At 53.1% G+C, this 16,601-nt stretch overlaps 1 pseudogene; it reads left to right on the top strand.

Annotated features, from left to right (window-relative positions):
- Positions 1-4,620: 4,620 nt before the first annotated feature.
- Positions 4,621-16,601, top strand: part of LOC102864842 — a 19,908-nt pseudogene continuing 7,927 nt past the window's right edge.

The following is a 16,601-nucleotide window of genomic DNA, read 5'->3' as shown; positions in this document are numbered from 1 at the left end:
TGGATGCATATGTGGGGGTGTGCGTGTGTGGCGTTCACATGTGCATGGTGTGCGCGCATGGATGCATATGTGGGGGTGTGCGTGTGTGGCGGTTGGGGGCACACGTGGATGCATACATGGGAGTGTGTGCACTGTAGCACATGCATGGAAGTGTGTGCAGGTGTGGTATTAATGTGTGATAATGTATGTGCACATGACCACATCCATGGGAGCATGTGCATGTGTGGTATTCACGGGTGCATACTGTGTGAGCATAAGGTCACATACATGGGAGTGTGTGCATGTGTGTGTGCCTAGTGCATGCACATGTGGGCATACATGGGAGTGTGTGTATGATGTTCATATGTGTGTAGTGTGAGCCCATGGGCACATATGTGGGATATGCTAGTGTCATGTGTGCATGGTGTGTGCTATAGACACATACAGGGTACTGTGTTCACATGTGGTTTTGTTTTTACACTTGGGCACATACATACATGGTAGTATGCGTATTTGTGGTGTTCATGTGTGCACATGTGTATACATGGTTGCATATGTGAGAATATGTGCATGTGTGGTGTGCCTAGTGTGTTCACATGGGTTCCTACAGGAAAATGTGTGCATGTGTGGTATCCATGTGTTCACATGGGTTCATACATGGGAACGTGTGTAGTGTGGTGTTCATGTGTTCACATGAGTGTCTATGTGGGAGTGTGTGCATAACATGTGCCCATGGGTCCATACATAGGAGTGTGTGCATAAGTGACATTCATGTGTGTACATGGTGTGTGCCCATGTGTGCATATGTGGGAGTGTGAGTGAATGAGTGTGTGTGTGTGTGTGTGTGTGTGATATTCGTGTGTTCATGGTGTGTGCCCATGTGTGCATATGTGGGAGTGTGTGTGTGATATTCGTGTGTACATGGTGTGTGCCCATGGGTGCATATGTGGGAGTGTGAGTGAGTGAGTGTGTGTGTGTGTGTGTGTGATATTCGTGTGTACATGGGTGCATACACGGGAATGTGTGGATATGCAGTGTTCATGTCATCATGTATGGTGAACATGTGCATATATGGGAATGTACGTATGTATGCTCATGATGTGTGCATGGGTGGTTCTGTGAGTGTGTGTACATATGGGGAAGTACGTGCATGGTGTAAACATCTGTCATGTATTTGCACATTGTATCTGTGCATTCGTGGTATGTGCAGTGTGCATGCGGACTGTGTGCCATGCGCTTGCATGTGTGCATGGGATGTGTGCGTGCATGGTGTATGTGGTGTGAACATGATGTTTGTATATGCATGCATGCCTGTGTGCATATGTTCATACAGGGTGTGCACATGTGTGGTAGATGTGTGGACATGGTATGTGTGCGTGCATAGTATGATTGAGAGTGTGTGGATATGTGACGTGTGTGCGTGTGCATCATGGTCATGCGTTTGGATATGTGGGAGTGTGTGTGTGGCATAAATGCGTGTGTGGTTGACATGTATGTGCATGTGCATTACACGTGTGTGAACATACACGTCTTTAGGGTCTGAGAAGACAAGGGTCTCTGTATCTATGTCTTCAGAGCCTCAGAAGGAAGCATGCTGTCGCCCATCTGTCCTCAGTCCGTATGCCCGCTTCCTTACCAGTGCTCCAGTGCAGCCGGGAAACTTTGCCCCCTTTCATACCCTTTCCCTTCCTGAACCAGCTGGTCAAACTGCGCAGACATGCAAGGCATGTTCCTCTCCCCTCCTGAGCAGCAGAGACCACAGACACCCCGCTCACCTCCTCCCTAAGGACAGAGACCACAGACAGCAGGTCACCTCTTTCCTGAGGGTGGAGACCACAGACACCAGCAATGACCCCACTCTCCAGGGGAGTAGAGGCCACAGACACCTCAGTCATCTCCCTGGGGACTAGGCCACAGACACCAGGTCACGTTCTCTCTGAGGACAGAGATCACAGACAGCAGGTCACCTCCTCCCTGAGGACAGAGACCACAAACACCAGTGTCACCTCATCCCTGGGGGCTAGACTACAGACACCAGGGTCACCTTCTTTCTGGGGACAGAGACCACAGACAGCAGGTCACCGCCTCCCTGAGGGCAGAGATCACAGACACCAGGGTCACCTCCTTCCTGAGGACAGGAATCACATTCTGGGGACAGAGACCATGGACACCAGGGGTCACTGGCTCCCTGGGCAGTAGGCTAGGTCTGGCTAGCACCTGGCTCCATGGTCCCTCCTGTGAACTCTGGTTGTGACACAGCATCACAGCCATGAGAGGTCACCTGAGATGGTCAGAAAGAGGGACAGCCTCTCCCTATGTCTCTTCTCTGTGTGCCCCTGAGGGTGGGCCATCAAGCCCCTTGTCCTGCCCATGCTCTCAGGGAATTAGTGCTGGACCCCAAGTCCACAGCTGTTCCCTCCTGGCGGTCAGCTGTTGCTGTGACCCCCTGACCCCCAGGGCCTGGTGAATCAGGTTTATGGCACGTCACATCCTTGTTTTACACCCAAACCTGCCCCTGCCCTGTCACCACCTACAGGAAAGGAACCGCATGTGCCCAAGGCTGGGACGGCTTTCCCCTCCCTTACTCCCTGACCTTGTCCCTGGGCACTGCGGCCAGAGGCCAGGAGAGATGGCACGTGGCAGGCGGCAGCTCCAAGGGCAGCGAGGGAGCCAGAGGTGAGACACAAGGAGACCTGGCCTCAAGGAACATGACAGCCAGAGCCAGGTGGACAAAGTCACAGCAACACAACCTGCAGAGAACCAACCAGAGCCCCAGGCCCGTGATGGCCGGAGGAGCGGCCAGAGCAGCCCCTCCAATCCCATCACGGCCAGAGGACTAGGAGCGAAGAAAAACAATACCCTTCACAATAGCTAATCACAAGATAAAATATTTGGGAGTAAATATAACTTTGCCATTTTCTTATTGCTCGTGGTACAGAGACCACAGCTTTCGCCCCTCTGTCTTCTGCGCAAACTGACTCAGTAAGTGACCTGGGGCCCCCGTAAGCCCTGCCCTATGTCAAGACCCACCTCACAGGGAGTCTGAGCTGAGACACCCCACAGAGATTCCCTGCCCCCAGGGAGTCCCCGCCTCCACAGAGATTCCCACCCCAATAGCGAGTCCCTGCCCCCACAGGGAGTCCCCGCCCCAGGTCCCCTCAGACATGGTGGCTCTGGAACCAGAAAGAGCTAGGCCCCTCAAGAGGTGGTCCTCTGATTCCCAAGAGCATCCAGGTGTGTCCAGGGGAGTGTCCAGAGAACAAAAGTGCCAGGGTGATGCCAAAGTTCATGGAAAGAGCCAGAGTGGGAAACTGCCCTCACTGTCGTCACCCTTTACCATGCCCCCTCTTGCTGAAAGCCTTTGGCCTAGAGCCCTGTCCACAGTCCCCTGTCCCTCTGTCCTCATACCCTCTGCGTCCTTCCTTTCCAGGTCTTCTCCGACCTGGCCTGACCAGCCTCATTCCTTTCATGGTGTCACTCAGGATGGCATGACCACCTTATCCACCCCATGGGTGGAGACCCACCTCGTTGCTCTGGGCAGCTGGAGCACTGAGCCTGCTACCCCTGAGGGCTGCCCTGTGGCTCTGTCCCATGAGCCAAGCTGGAGACCTTGCTAGCTGAGCTCTGACTGGGGTAAGGTGACAAGTGACCTGCACCCTGTGGACACTCCTGCCTCGGTTGGAGGCCCCTGGCCTGTCATGTCCACCATATGCTCTGGAGTCATTTTAATGTCATCCTTTAAGACAGTGTTGGATAGTTCTGCACTGCCTTCAGCCCTTAATGAAGCCTGGACCCTGATCACAGCACTGCCCGGACCTGACCACAGCACACCAGAACCACGGTCACACACACCAGGACCATGGCCACAGCACACCAGGACCCCATCCATAGCACATCAGGATCCCAGCCACAGACCCTGCCAGGACCCTGACCACAGCACACCAGGACCACAGCCACAGCACAACAGGACCCTGACCACAGACCCTGCCTGGACCCCAACCACAGCACACCAGGACGATGGCCACAGCACACCAGAACGCCAACCATAACACACCAAGACCCTGACCACAGCACACCAGGACCACAGCCTCAGACCCTGCCAAGACTTGACCACAGACCCTGCCTGGATCCTGCCAGCAGAGAGGCTCCATCAGGAGCTAGTGGGATGTGGTCTGAGCAGGACCCCGGCTTGCTCAGTTTCCCCCACCCCGCCCCAGGTGTGTTCTGAGGACTCTGTGCAGCCCCTTTGCTCTCCCTGAAGTTCTAGATAAAATGATTTCTCTTGGGTTCAGCTGGATTAGTTTCTGGGTTGTCACCCAGTGGCCTGTCCAAGACAAGTGTGGTGTGGAGAGTGACCTCGCCCATGTAGAAGCTGCTGTGACTCTGAAGCTTGAGAGTGGGTACATGGGTGGGAGAAGCTTGGGCACAAGGGCAGGGGGAGTCAGAGGTGGGGCTGGAGGGCTCAGGGAGGGTGCAGTGGGGAGGCCGGCCAGCGTAAAGTGGGGGTGGGGAGGAGTTCTGTGGAGAAGAGGAGAGGTCTATGATGGGAAAGTGGGGGTGAGGTGTCCTGGGAGCAGCAGAAGGTCTAAGCTCAGGTGAAATCAGATTTGAAACCTGGAGAGCTGTCTGCTCAAGCTGGCCATGGGACTGGACTCCACCTGGAGGGTCAGGGTCCACTTCCCAGGGGCTCAGGACTGCAACAGTGGCCCCTGTCCGCTGTCGCTCCACTGCCTACTTGGTCTCACTGGGCACGTCCAGAACCTGCTGACCAGCAGTGTGGACCAGGCAGGAGGGAAGGAGGCGGGCAAGCTTTGTCCAGAGGCCTGGAGGTAGGTAGCCAGGGGCTTGTGGAGGGGCATCCACTCGGCTGGGCCTGCTGCCCGGTATCACAGGGAGGGCGCCCCTACAAGAAGCTTTGTCCAGAACAGGGCACCTCAGCACAGCACTGGGCCCTGGGTGAAGGGTCAGCCGAGGAGTCCTTGGCTGGTCTCTACCTTCTGTCCCAAGTCCCAGGCCTGCTGACCGGACACCAGAATGCTTACAGACACATGGCCAGTGCTGGCCCCACCCACCACGGTGATCACAGGGTCTGGTTCCTGGACTTTGTGATGAGGCCTCCTGCTGCTTCCTGATTGCCCAGCACTCACATCAGGTATGTGGGAAACCTGCAGCGGAAGCTTCCCCACACAGTCCAGGGGCCCCTGAGGTCGGGATGGGGGACACCGTTACTGCCTCCCACTCCTAGAGTCCAGGCCATAGGCTGGGGTGCTGGGGGTGAGGGTGCCCCTTGGGCATCGAGAGAAGAGAAGGCCCAGTGGGAGTGGGGCCAGGTGGCTCACCCCCACCCATCTAGAGGGTTTTGTCCAGGGCCCTGTGTTCCAGATCTTCTCAGAGCAGTGGCTGTTGGACAGAGATCAAGTGGAGGCCAAGAGGGGAGGATGACCCAGGGGTGCCCAGCCAGGGGCAGCACAGAGTGGGGGGCCCAGGTAGGAACTATGGTGAGCTCTGGTGGGAGCTCAGGTGGGGACCAGGTGGGGACTCAGGAACGGGCCAAGTGGGGGTCATGTAGGGACCAGGTGGAGGGGTGGGTGGTGACCAGTGGGGGACCAGGTAGGGTGTCAGGTGGAGGTCAGGCGGGGCCCAGGTGAGGACTCAGCGTGGACTTGGAGTGTGACCTTACTGGCTTGTGCTGTGTGTGATAACAAACAGGTGGCCCAGGCGGCCCCCAGAATAGGCCTGGGCACACCTGAACGGTCCCAGCTAGTCCCAGGGGATGGATAGGTGTGGTGTGGTGTGGTCACAATGGCCCTCTGGTCACCACTGTCTCACTGCTGCCCTTCAGTGCTATTTGAGAAGATCCAAGCCAATTCTCCTCTGCTCGTCCCACAGGGCCCGGCCCCCAGCTGTGTGTGTGCATATCCTATGCTGGATGTGGAGGCCAGAGCCCCCAGCTTGCTCAGCCACCTGGCTGGGGCAGGGGTGCCCTCAAGAGACTTGGGGTGCTCACTGCCTGAGCATCTAAAGCTCAAAGGCCCAGTGTCGCTGGACAGCACAGGGCCTTCTCTTCTGGCTTGTTCCCTTGCCAGCCACTCAGGTTAGGAAGGCTACCTCTGCTCCAGGACAGGGAACCTGGGGACAGAGCCCTACCAGGTGGGCAGGCTGCAGGTCAGGGCCACATCCCATTTCGGCAGGTACAGGGCAGGTGTGCACTAGCCTCAGACACAGTAAATGATTTTCTATTTGTCCCCCAAACAATATCCACTCGATGTCCACTCTAATGCAGCACAGTGGTGTCTTGGCTTGGAAGAGGTCTCGGGTCATAAATGCCTTATTAATTTGAAAGCCTGAGAAAATTGGTGTGCAGAGCTTTGAATCTCCAGCACCGTGGTGGAACTCCCAGGCCAAAGGCCCACCTGGTCCACATGCTCAGAGACAACCACCCACAGGTCCCAGCAGTGTCCTACCAGCAGCGTCCCCTCAGACACCCGCTGCTCTGCGCAGGGAGGAAGGGTTTCATGCCGGGAGGCCCTCCTGTCTCATTGGTGAGTTATCTGTGGAGCCCAGAGACAAACGTGCCAACAATGCTCTCAGATGACACTGCAGTTTTCACAGATCTGCCAAGGTGTGCAGCCCCTGATGGCCTGCTGACGTGTGCTTCCTAACCCAGGGACAGAGCAGGTGATGCTGGGGCACACATGAGGGTGGAGTTAGCAGAGAAGGAAGAGGAGGTCATCTTGGGAATTGATGGATGAAGTTAGTCACAGCATTGCTCTTCCCAAATGTTTGAGATTTATAACAATACTTCATTTCCCCCGGTGTTTGTCATGTAATAATAAAAGTAAAAATATAGTATGTAGTGGAGACAATCATAACTCATAATTAGGAGGGACGTTACCCAAGAAACCAGTTCAGAAATACTCTGATGATAGAATTGGTAGACCAAGGACATTAAAATAAGCTCAAAAAACAGCTCATGTGCTCAAGAAGCTAGAGAAAGATTGAACACATTATTAAGGAGAGACAGGCTTGGAGAACAGTTTCAAAAGATCAAGACCAAATATATTCACCCTGAAACCCACAGCGTCCCTTTTCAGCAGGAAGTAGCTAAGAGAATACGCCATCCCCTTTTCCTTATGACTCAGGGTGAAGTCTCTCTCAGGGAGGAGTGATAGGGAATGGCAAAGGATACACTGACAAAGAAGATTAATCAGAACTGGCTTTGACAAGCACTGTGGCATTTGGACAAGATCAAACTGGGAGGAGGGTAGAGAGAATAGTGCAACAATGAATGAGTGGAAGCCCAAAATCTCTGTAAATGTTTATGAAAATTAATAAAATATAATTATAGGAAAAAAAAAATCTTGACACTGTCAAAAAAAAAATGAATGAGTGGAAGCCCAAAATCTCTGTAAATGTTTATGAAAATTAATAAAATATAATTATAGAAAAAAAAGACCAAGCATATTTAGATAAAGGCTGTATGTACTGAATGAAAAAGTGTATTAGATGTCAATAATGGCCTGGGAGACCCTGTACAAGAATAGACTTGTGAATTTGAAAACATATAAGTAGTCTCTAAAATAAACATGCCATGGACCACCAAGAAAACAAATAGGGCTGTGTTGGAGAGGGTGAAACCAAGCTTCTCCTCGGAAGCTAGGATTTGGAAGCTCTGTCTCACATACTTTAGGCACTTGGGCTCGGAAGGGTTTGGGACAGTGTAGGAGGGGAAGACCTCTGATGAGATGGATTGATCCAGTGATTGGAGTAATGGGGTTTGGTGTGTCAGAGTCAGTGAGACTGTCTCAGGGCAGGGTTCAGAGCTGCTGTACGCAGGTTTGCTATGAGTCACAGGCAACTTGATGGCACACAACAACATCTAAAATGAAGCACTAAGAATGAAAAAAAAATGGGAGAAAAATGATCGGAGAACAAGGGAACTGTGGGACAACTGTCAGCAGGTTTGTATATGAGGCTCCGAAGAATAGGGTTGTAGCAAACAAGAATTGGAAGAAATAATGGCCAACACATCCGATTGGTGTGGAAACTGTAGAATCACAGACACAGGAGGTTCAATACAAAACGCAAAGGGCAGACACCACTGGGGTGCTGCGCCCAAACTGAGTGCTCTACTGTTGTTTCCAGCCACCGTGCCTTAAAAGACAGAGCAGCTGTCCTGGGCCTGAGAAGGCACAACCCTCTGAGCTGTGCCAACCGGCAGTCATGGGCGATGCCACTCAAATGATCAAGGTCATTTTTCTTGGATCCACATCAACACTCCTGGAAACATCGGTCAAGAAAGTTTAAGAAATGTGCTGCATTGACAAATTTGCTATCAAGGACCTCTTTAGGGGGCTAAAGAGTAGGACTGTTGAACTGAGGGGACCCGACCTCACCAAGGGTATCTTCAGTTGCACCCTACACAAGTGAAAGCTGAACGCTGGGCAAGGAAGATTGAGGAATTGAGGAAGCTGGAGTGCTCGAGAAGAGCGCTGATTATCCCATGAATAGACAAACTTGGACCGAGTTGCAACCAGAGTGCTCTTCAGAGGCAAGAATGGTGACATTTCACCTGACATCCACTGGGCATGCTGTCAGGAGGGGCTGGTCCTTGGAGAAGGACATCGTGCTGGGGGAGGCTCCGTGGATGGAAGGGCACAGCAAGTGCAGCCCCGCAAGTGTAGCAGAGACTGAGCAGGGCCCCGGATCTGGTACGGTTTCAGTCTGCTGGACACAGGCCCACCATGAACTGGCACAAACTCGGTGGCACCTAACAGTAGCCAGAACAACAGTGTCTGTGAGGGTGCTGAGGTCGTAACCCTTCGCGGAACTCACTGGCACAGCCTTCTCTGCAGAACTGGTGAGTTCAGACTGCCCACTGTTTTGTCCCTAGCCCATTGCTTAACCCAGTGTGACACCTGGTTCCTCAGTATTAAATCCTTTATAAGGAGAAAATCTTGAAAGCAGTCTGAATCTTCTTTTCTTAAAAAAAGGGTAACAGTGACAGCAGATCTGTCGCTGGTGGGGGACAACGTTAATCAGGAGGCAACGGAAATGTAAGATACTTTTTCAGATTTACGAAACGGGAAGCCACACCAGTGCTAGAAGGAACGTTAAAGAACGTGAGGGCAGAGAGTCTGGACAGACATCAAGGGACGAGTTCTGGGAACAGGAAGATGCACATCCTGGTGTTCGGTTTCGTTTCTTGAGTATTAACACGTCGAAGTTGATCAAGTTGAAGCTTTATGTGAGTTTTATTGTGCCTTGGTAAGACTGCGAAATAAAAAGGGATAGAATGAGTAAGACATTTCAGAGTAGTTCTCGTAAAAAAGAAGGCTTCTAAATTCAGCATCCATGGACTGCCTCACCAAAGCTATCCCAGGGCAAGGTCCAGACTCTAAATTACTCATCCCAGGACGCAGGGTGGGTCCCTCCAGCACGGTCGGTGCACACAGTGCCTTCAGCTATAGGTGCCAGGGGCCAGGATTCCTATGTCAGGAAGCGGGTGCTTTGTGCTGTAGGTGCCAGGGCCCAGGATTCCAATCTGAGGAAGCAGGTGCCCACGGTTCCTTCGGTTCCTTCAGCTGCAGGTGCCAGGCGCCAGGATTCTGACCTCAGGAAGTGGATGCCTATGGTTCCTTTGGACACAGGTGCCAGGGGCCAGGATTCTGATCTGAGGAAGCAGGTGCACCAGTAGGTGCTCTGGGCCCAGAGCTGGACTTCTACCATGTTACTGTCAGAGTGCAGTTGCTGAGACTGTCCCCCAAATTCCTAGTCTGCAGATAAATGGTAGCCATTGGCCATCTGCCTTCCAAGGAGAGGTTAGCAAAGTTCTGTTTCCTTCCAGTCAGGAGTCTTGTTCGAATCACCTAGCATTTTCAGCATTAATAGGATGTAGACTACATGAAGACTCTCTGGTGGCACAGTGAAGCAACACAAAAGTCTCCAAGGGAGAAAGATGGGCAGACGGCTTCCACCAGGATGACGCTGTTGGGAGAGCTCTGGGCAGCCTCGCCCTGTCCCCGGCTTGCTGTGGGGGGCATGGCCCCGTGCAGTGACTGGTCAGCTAGGACGTGCTGAGGTTCCCTGGAAGTCAGGTCTTGCTTTCAGCGTCACGTAGCGTCTTTATGGCGAGGTGATTCGCCGACAACCACCTTCACCAAACCACCCTGGGCTGTGTATTTAGGGTGTTCCTCACCTGCTTCCCAAAGGAATGTCAGGTCCCTTATAGAAGCAATCTCAGCACCAAACAACGCGGCTATAAATAGAAAACAAACACTGAGAGCATGAGTTCCCGGCGCCGGCAAGTGTCCCCGCAGATAAGCACTTGGGGCTGGAACCCAGGACGGCACAGCCCTGACCTTGACCGGAGGCTCAGCTTTTACAGGCTTCCGTTTCCTTGTCTACTCACCAGGACATCATAGTCTGTGAATAACCCATGGGCACAGCTCGCACCGGTCAGTCTCGGTCACCCCTCCCTAGCTGGGCCAAGCCCTTGGAGCCCTGTCCTTCCTCAGAGAGGCCTCACCCCAGGAGGAGTGGCCGGCACGTGCCCGCACTGGCCTGCTTGCTGGCTGCTGGTGGGCACGGGCTGTGCTGGCTAGACTTGAGAACAGAGGGTACACAGGACCCCAGGGCTCTCTGCCGCTGTCGCTGACAGAAGGGGTGCTGGGACTCGAGACAGGCCCCAAGAAATGGCATTGGCACCATCTCGGTCAGGGTGGAGCAGCCTCACAAACAGAGAGCATGAGGCATGTGATGGCCAGAGTGTCAGGTGGAGAGTGTCACCATTGAGCAGGACTGCTAGTGACCCTGAGAGAGCAGATCTGAGCCGTGTCCAGTCCTGGGCCATCCTCTCCACCTTGGACCCTCTCGAGCTGATTGCCACAGTCACTGTGCGATCCGTCTCACAGAAGGTGTGATCATCGTCTTCATTTCTTTTGCTGACCCTCCACCTTTCCTAGCGATGTGTCCCTCTTCAAGGAAGCCTCTAACAACATGCCCAAAGTCCGTGAGACAGAGCTGCACCATTCTGAGCTCCAGGAGCACTCTTCCCTAGACACGTCTGTCCGTTCATTTGGCAGACCGGGGGGTAGTCAGTGCTGTTCTACAACACTGTAGCTTCTGTCATCCTTGTTCATTGTCTCTCAGGGTTTGAAAGACCATGGCTTGAATCAGGCACACCTTAGTCTTCAAACTGACATCCTTGCTCTCAGGACTTTGGAGAAGTCCCTGACAGCAGATTTTCCCCACTGCAGTACATCTCCTGATCTCCTCCCTGCTAGTACCAAGAGTGCTGACTGTGGGTCCAAGTAAGATGAAGTCACTGGACAATAAGCACAGCAACAACAACAAAGGCGGCCTGTATTCTTACTGGCCCTGGATGGCTCTTCCCTGTGTGAAGGTTGAGGAATTGAGGCCAGGAGGGATTCTGGAGCCTGTGGTCTGCCGCACAAGGGGTGTTCGCTTCATGCTCCAGAGCTGTGGGCGTGTGAGGCAGAAGCGAGGAGTTCGGGGGGTACGCCGCTTCACTGCCATGCCAGCGCAACTCCCAGGTCCCTGTGCCCCTGAGGGCTTCCAGCAGGGCTCCCTGCCCAGGGTGTCCCAGGAGCGAGGGTCTCCTTCCCCTACGGTGGTGCCCACATGCCTCCCTGAGGGCTTCTGTGGCTGGGGAGAGGGACTCCACCTTTCCACCTGCTCACGGCCTGGTTGCCCATGCCCTGTCTCTGCCAGAGGGTTCTGATATTATTTGCTTTCTGAGGAAAACAATGTAGAGACAGATCAAACGCGTTCACTGGCCCCTGGACTGGGAATGCTTTGCGGAGGCCGAGGTGCTGGGACAGGGAGGTGATGGTCACCTGCCCCCTGGTGGCAGCCTGCCTCCTGTGCCGTCCAGGGCTCACGGGGACGCTGGGGTCATGCAGGGCATCAGCTGAGAGAGCACAGCTGGCCGGCCTCCTGCGGTTTTTGTGTGCCAGGCTTTTACACACTGCTGTGAGCCCAGAGTGGTCCCAAAGACTCCTTCACCCTGAACCGTCAAAGGAGAGGGAGGCCAAGTTGTCAAAGGAGATGGAGGTCCTTCTCAGCCACTTCCTAGTCCCACTGTCCATCTTGTGTCTGCTCGGGACTCGAGGTACAGACACAAGGGCTGCCCAGGCCACATGGGGCTCTATAGGGGTACAGGCCTGCACCCTCTCAGAACCTGGCCCCAGCCCCTGTGGCCTCAGACTGTGGCCCTGCTGGTCAGGGACCTGGAGGTTCCTTGGAGGAAGCACCTTAAGTGGAATCAGTGCCCGAGGCCCAGCCTCACTTGGGTGTGGTACAGGCCAGGCTCCAGCAGGACAGGGCATGGCATCCAGGGTCTCCTGGAGCTCAAAGGCCCTGCATGTCCAGGGCAGGAGTCCTGAGGCCAGCAGGCCCCTGCCATGCCCCAGCCTGATTTCTGGGAAGTTTGCGGCCTTGGTGGACGCCTCCTGTTGGTTCTCGCTCTTGAGCAGAGTTGAGGCAGAGACCCCTGAGGGCCCCCTGGGTGACTACTGGGCACCCTGGTAGCTCGTCACGTCACTCTGTGGCCCTGGTGCTGGATGCCTGGTTGAAGGTGACCCATCATCCGTAGGCCTCAGATGGACAACTGGGCTGTGCTAGCCTGTCCTCTCTGTGGCCCAGCATGGACACGTGGTCTGAGGTGGCCTATCTTCTGTGATTCTGAGGGAGGGCTCCTGGGCCATGGGGACCGGTCCACTTTTCTTAGCCCCCGGACGTGAAGGTTGAGCCGCAGTGGCTCCAGATGTGGTGTCTGCCGTCCTCAAGCTGAGTCAGAGCATGTCCAGACCCTCCTCCTCCACCCCTGCAAGTGCTGCTACCTGTTGCCCTTGACGGCAGGGACATGTCACTTCCAGTTTTTCTTGTGTTTCTCTGAGGGAGGAAATGTCTAGAGCCACTGTCCCCTGACCTCGGCTGGAGAGTGTGACTTGTTTAAGGGGTGGACATAGTTTAACCGTGTCTATTTCTGTCACTTGAGGCATTAGATGCACTGTGTCTTCTTGAGTCTTGGAGGAAGTCCACCCAGAGTGCTTCTTGAAGGCAAGGATAGCGGGTCTTCTCACAGTTTGAGCATGTTGTCAAAAGTGACCAGTCCTTGGAAAACACATTATGCTGGGAAAGGTGGAGGGTCAGTGGAAGAGGGACCTCCAACAAGACGGGCTGGAGTGAGGCTGGGACACAGGATGTGGCGGACCAGGGCTCCCGTCTGCTGTTCACAGGGAGCTGACTTGATGGCACTGAGCACAACAGTGTGTCTCCTAGACACGTGGACAGCTTGCGTTTCTTTAGAAATCACATGTTTGTGTGAGAGAGAAAGCTGCCTTGAGCCCAGCACCTCCTCACCTCCAGCCGTGGGGGTTCCGTCCGCTCTCTGTCTCCTGCATGTCAAAGTCAAGCCTGTTTCTTGCTTGGTTCGAAGCCATCTCTGGCTCTTGAGCCTGTTTCTTGCTTGGTTCGAAGCCGTCTCTGGCTCTCGTTAATCTGCTCTGCTGCCTCTCTGCATTCTGCTTGTTTAACTCAGCAAGCACTGGGGGGTTGGGCGGGTCTGGTATGTGCCAGAGCCCTGGTGGTTAGCGCATCACTACAATGCCAGGGGAAAGGGGCTGCCAGGATGGACAGTGTCCCCCACCTCCCACGTCCCCCCCCCACCCGTCAAAGGTTTCCAGTTCTAGACACCCGGAAGGTGCATCACAATCACCTCAACAGCTGTGGGCTGCGCTTGGGGGCTGACCTGTTGCATTTCTTCCTTCTCTGTTTTTAAAGGAAACATAGAAGATGGAGTTTTTCCTTGCTGACTCCCGCACTCCTCTCCCTTCCCTCCCCAGAGGGGCCACCCTTACAGCGTGGCTTCTCCTTGCTGGACAGTAACAGGCACGTGCAGGGGACACGAGCGTGCGGTCTGGCGGCTGCCTCCACACTCGAGCCCTCCCTGGGGATGACTCCGCTGTCCTGATCTCTCTACCTTTTCTCCCTGCTCTCTGGGATCTGCCTCTGTCTCTTTATATCTATCATCTAGTAACCCAGCTGACTACTGTCGGACTCTCTGTTGTTAGTCGGTGCCGATTCGACTACGACTCATAGCAACCTTACAAACAACAGATCTGAGCCCTGTCCTAGCCTGTGGCCTCCACGTCTCTGATGAACCTGAGCCTATTGTTACAGTCACGGTGCCAGTCCAGAGAGACTCTTCCGCTGACCCTCCACCTTTCCAAGCTGGGATGTAGTGGGACTGTTGCTCAAAATGGCTTTCCTAGATCATTGTCTCCGTTCTTGCCTCAAGACTGGGCTGTTGAAGGGGCTACTGGGTCAAGTATGACTCATAGTGACCCCATGGCAACAGATCGGAACCCTCTCCTGTCCTGTATCATCTCCACAATCTCTCGCCCTCAAGCGCATCACCACAGGCACCGTGTCAGTCCACCTGTTTAGGAACTTCCTCTCCTTCACCATCACTTCCCTTTCCAAGCATGATGGCCTCTAATGAATAACATCTCCCAGTAACGTGCCTGGACTATGTGAGAAGGCGTTTTATTATCTTTCCCTCCAAGGAGCACTCAGGCTGCACCTTCTCCAAGACACCTCAGTTTGTTCTTCTGGTATTCCGTGAGAGATTCAGCACTCTTCTCCAACACCACAGTCCAAAGGCATCAGTTCTTCTGTCATCTTTATTCATTGTCCAGATCTCAGATTCACAGCAAGTGATTGAAAAGACCTTGGCCCGAATCAGGCGTACTTTAGTCCTTACACTGTCTTCATTGCTTATCAATAAGTTGGAAAAGGTCCCCGATGGTAGACTTTGCCAGTGCAATATGTCTCATGATCTCCTGACTGTTGGTACCAAGGGTATTGATCATGGATCCAAGGAAGAGGGAAGATTGTTGACAGTATCAATCTTTCATCCATTTATCATGATGGTGTCTCTCGGTCCAGTGGTGAGGACTTTTGTTTTCTGGTTGTTGAGATGCAATCCCTATTGAAGGCTGCAGTGGCCAAGTGGGCACATGTAAATAGAATGGTACATCCTGAGGCTCCGCTCTACCAGAAGCCAGACGGAACGTACCCTCCTGGGTGCCTGAGAGCATGTCTGCATCTCAGCATGGCATCTGCAGCTTTCTCTCCTTCCACTCCCTGGGACAGGGCTGATGGCTGCTTCCTGATCCAAGTATAAGTTTTACATAAGTGCTATCAAGTGTTCCAGGATTCCCATCTCCTCAGAGTCAGCCCCAGTTTGTTGTGATCCACACAGTCAAATGCCTTTGCACAGTCAATAAAACACTGATAGACATTTCTCTGGCACTGTCTGATTTCAGCTGAGGTCTACATACCAGTGGCTATAAAATCCCTAGTGTCGTGGTCTCGTCTAACCCCAGCCTGCAAGTGGGGCAGTTCTCAGCTGATGGGGCAAGGAGAGGAAATTGGTCTGTATGACGGCAGGGCAGGATGAGGGTGGGAATGCAACACATGTCTTGAAGGTGTGGCCCCAGGAACAACACCGGATGTGTTATCTGCACACGCTCATCAGCTCTTTTGGGTTAAATGCTTGTTTGTCAAATATTGCTCTAAACCTGAGCACCCATAAGACAGACTGGGGAGAAGGACTGGTCGTCACTTCAGAAACGACAGGCCTTTGAAAACCCTACGTACAACAGAGCACACTTCGCTTGGCTAGCAGACATGGCACCAGAGGCTTGGCCTTCCTGCTGGGGATCAGAAGGACGAGAAAGTTGCAAACAGATGCTAGTGACTGGAACACGGACTGAGTGTATGCATGCAGGAGAACGGGAGAGAATCAAGGAAGAAGTAGAACGCACAGACATCGACATACCAGAGATTAGAAAAATGAAATGGATCTGTAGGAGATAGCTTGAGTCAGACAATCATATGATCTACTATGCTGGAAACAAAAAGGTGAAAAAAAAAACTGGGGTTGTGTTCATAGTTAAAAATATCATTTCTAGATCTGTCTTGAAATACAGTGTTGTGAAGTGACAGGATAATATCCAAACACATACAAAGAAGATCTGTTAATACGACAGTCATTCAGATTTATGAACCAACAACCAGAGCCAAAGAGGAGGGAATGGATGACTTCTACCAACTCTTCCAGTCGGAAATTAATGGCACATACAACCAGGATCCACTAAGAATAATGGGTGACATTCGGTTGGGCCGCCTTTGGGGGAATGTGAATAAATATGGACCTCTTACAGTCAGTTGGCCAGGTAAATGTCCTCCCGATTTGTTGTCAAAAAATTGTGCACACATTCAGGCCTGCATCTGAAGGCTGCATTCTTTGATCTTCTGCAGCGAGCGCTTTGAGCCCTCTTGACTTTTAGCAAGAAAGGTTGTATCATAGCGTAAAGTAGGTTCATAAGGAATCTCCTCCTATCATCATGTCATATTCAACTTCACAGAGTCCAACGTCTCGAATAGTGTGTTCAACATGCAGATCAAATGGGTATGGAGGAAGCACACAGCACGGGCCACGCTTCTGTTAATATTAAAACCTGTAGTGAGAGATGTAAGAGAAGACTCTGGGGAGATGTAGGACAGGAGGTCTGGAAGGAGACATAGAGAGA

Source organism: Elephantulus edwardii, unplaced genomic scaffold, assembly GCF_000299155.1.
Source record: "Elephantulus edwardii isolate Elephantulus edwardi_28Jun2011 unplaced genomic scaffold, EleEdw1.0 scaffold00274, whole genome shotgun sequence".
Lineage (NCBI taxonomy): Eukaryota > Metazoa > Chordata > Mammalia > Macroscelidea > Macroscelididae > Elephantulus > Elephantulus edwardii.
This window is presented reverse-complemented; position numbering and strand designations above follow the sequence as displayed.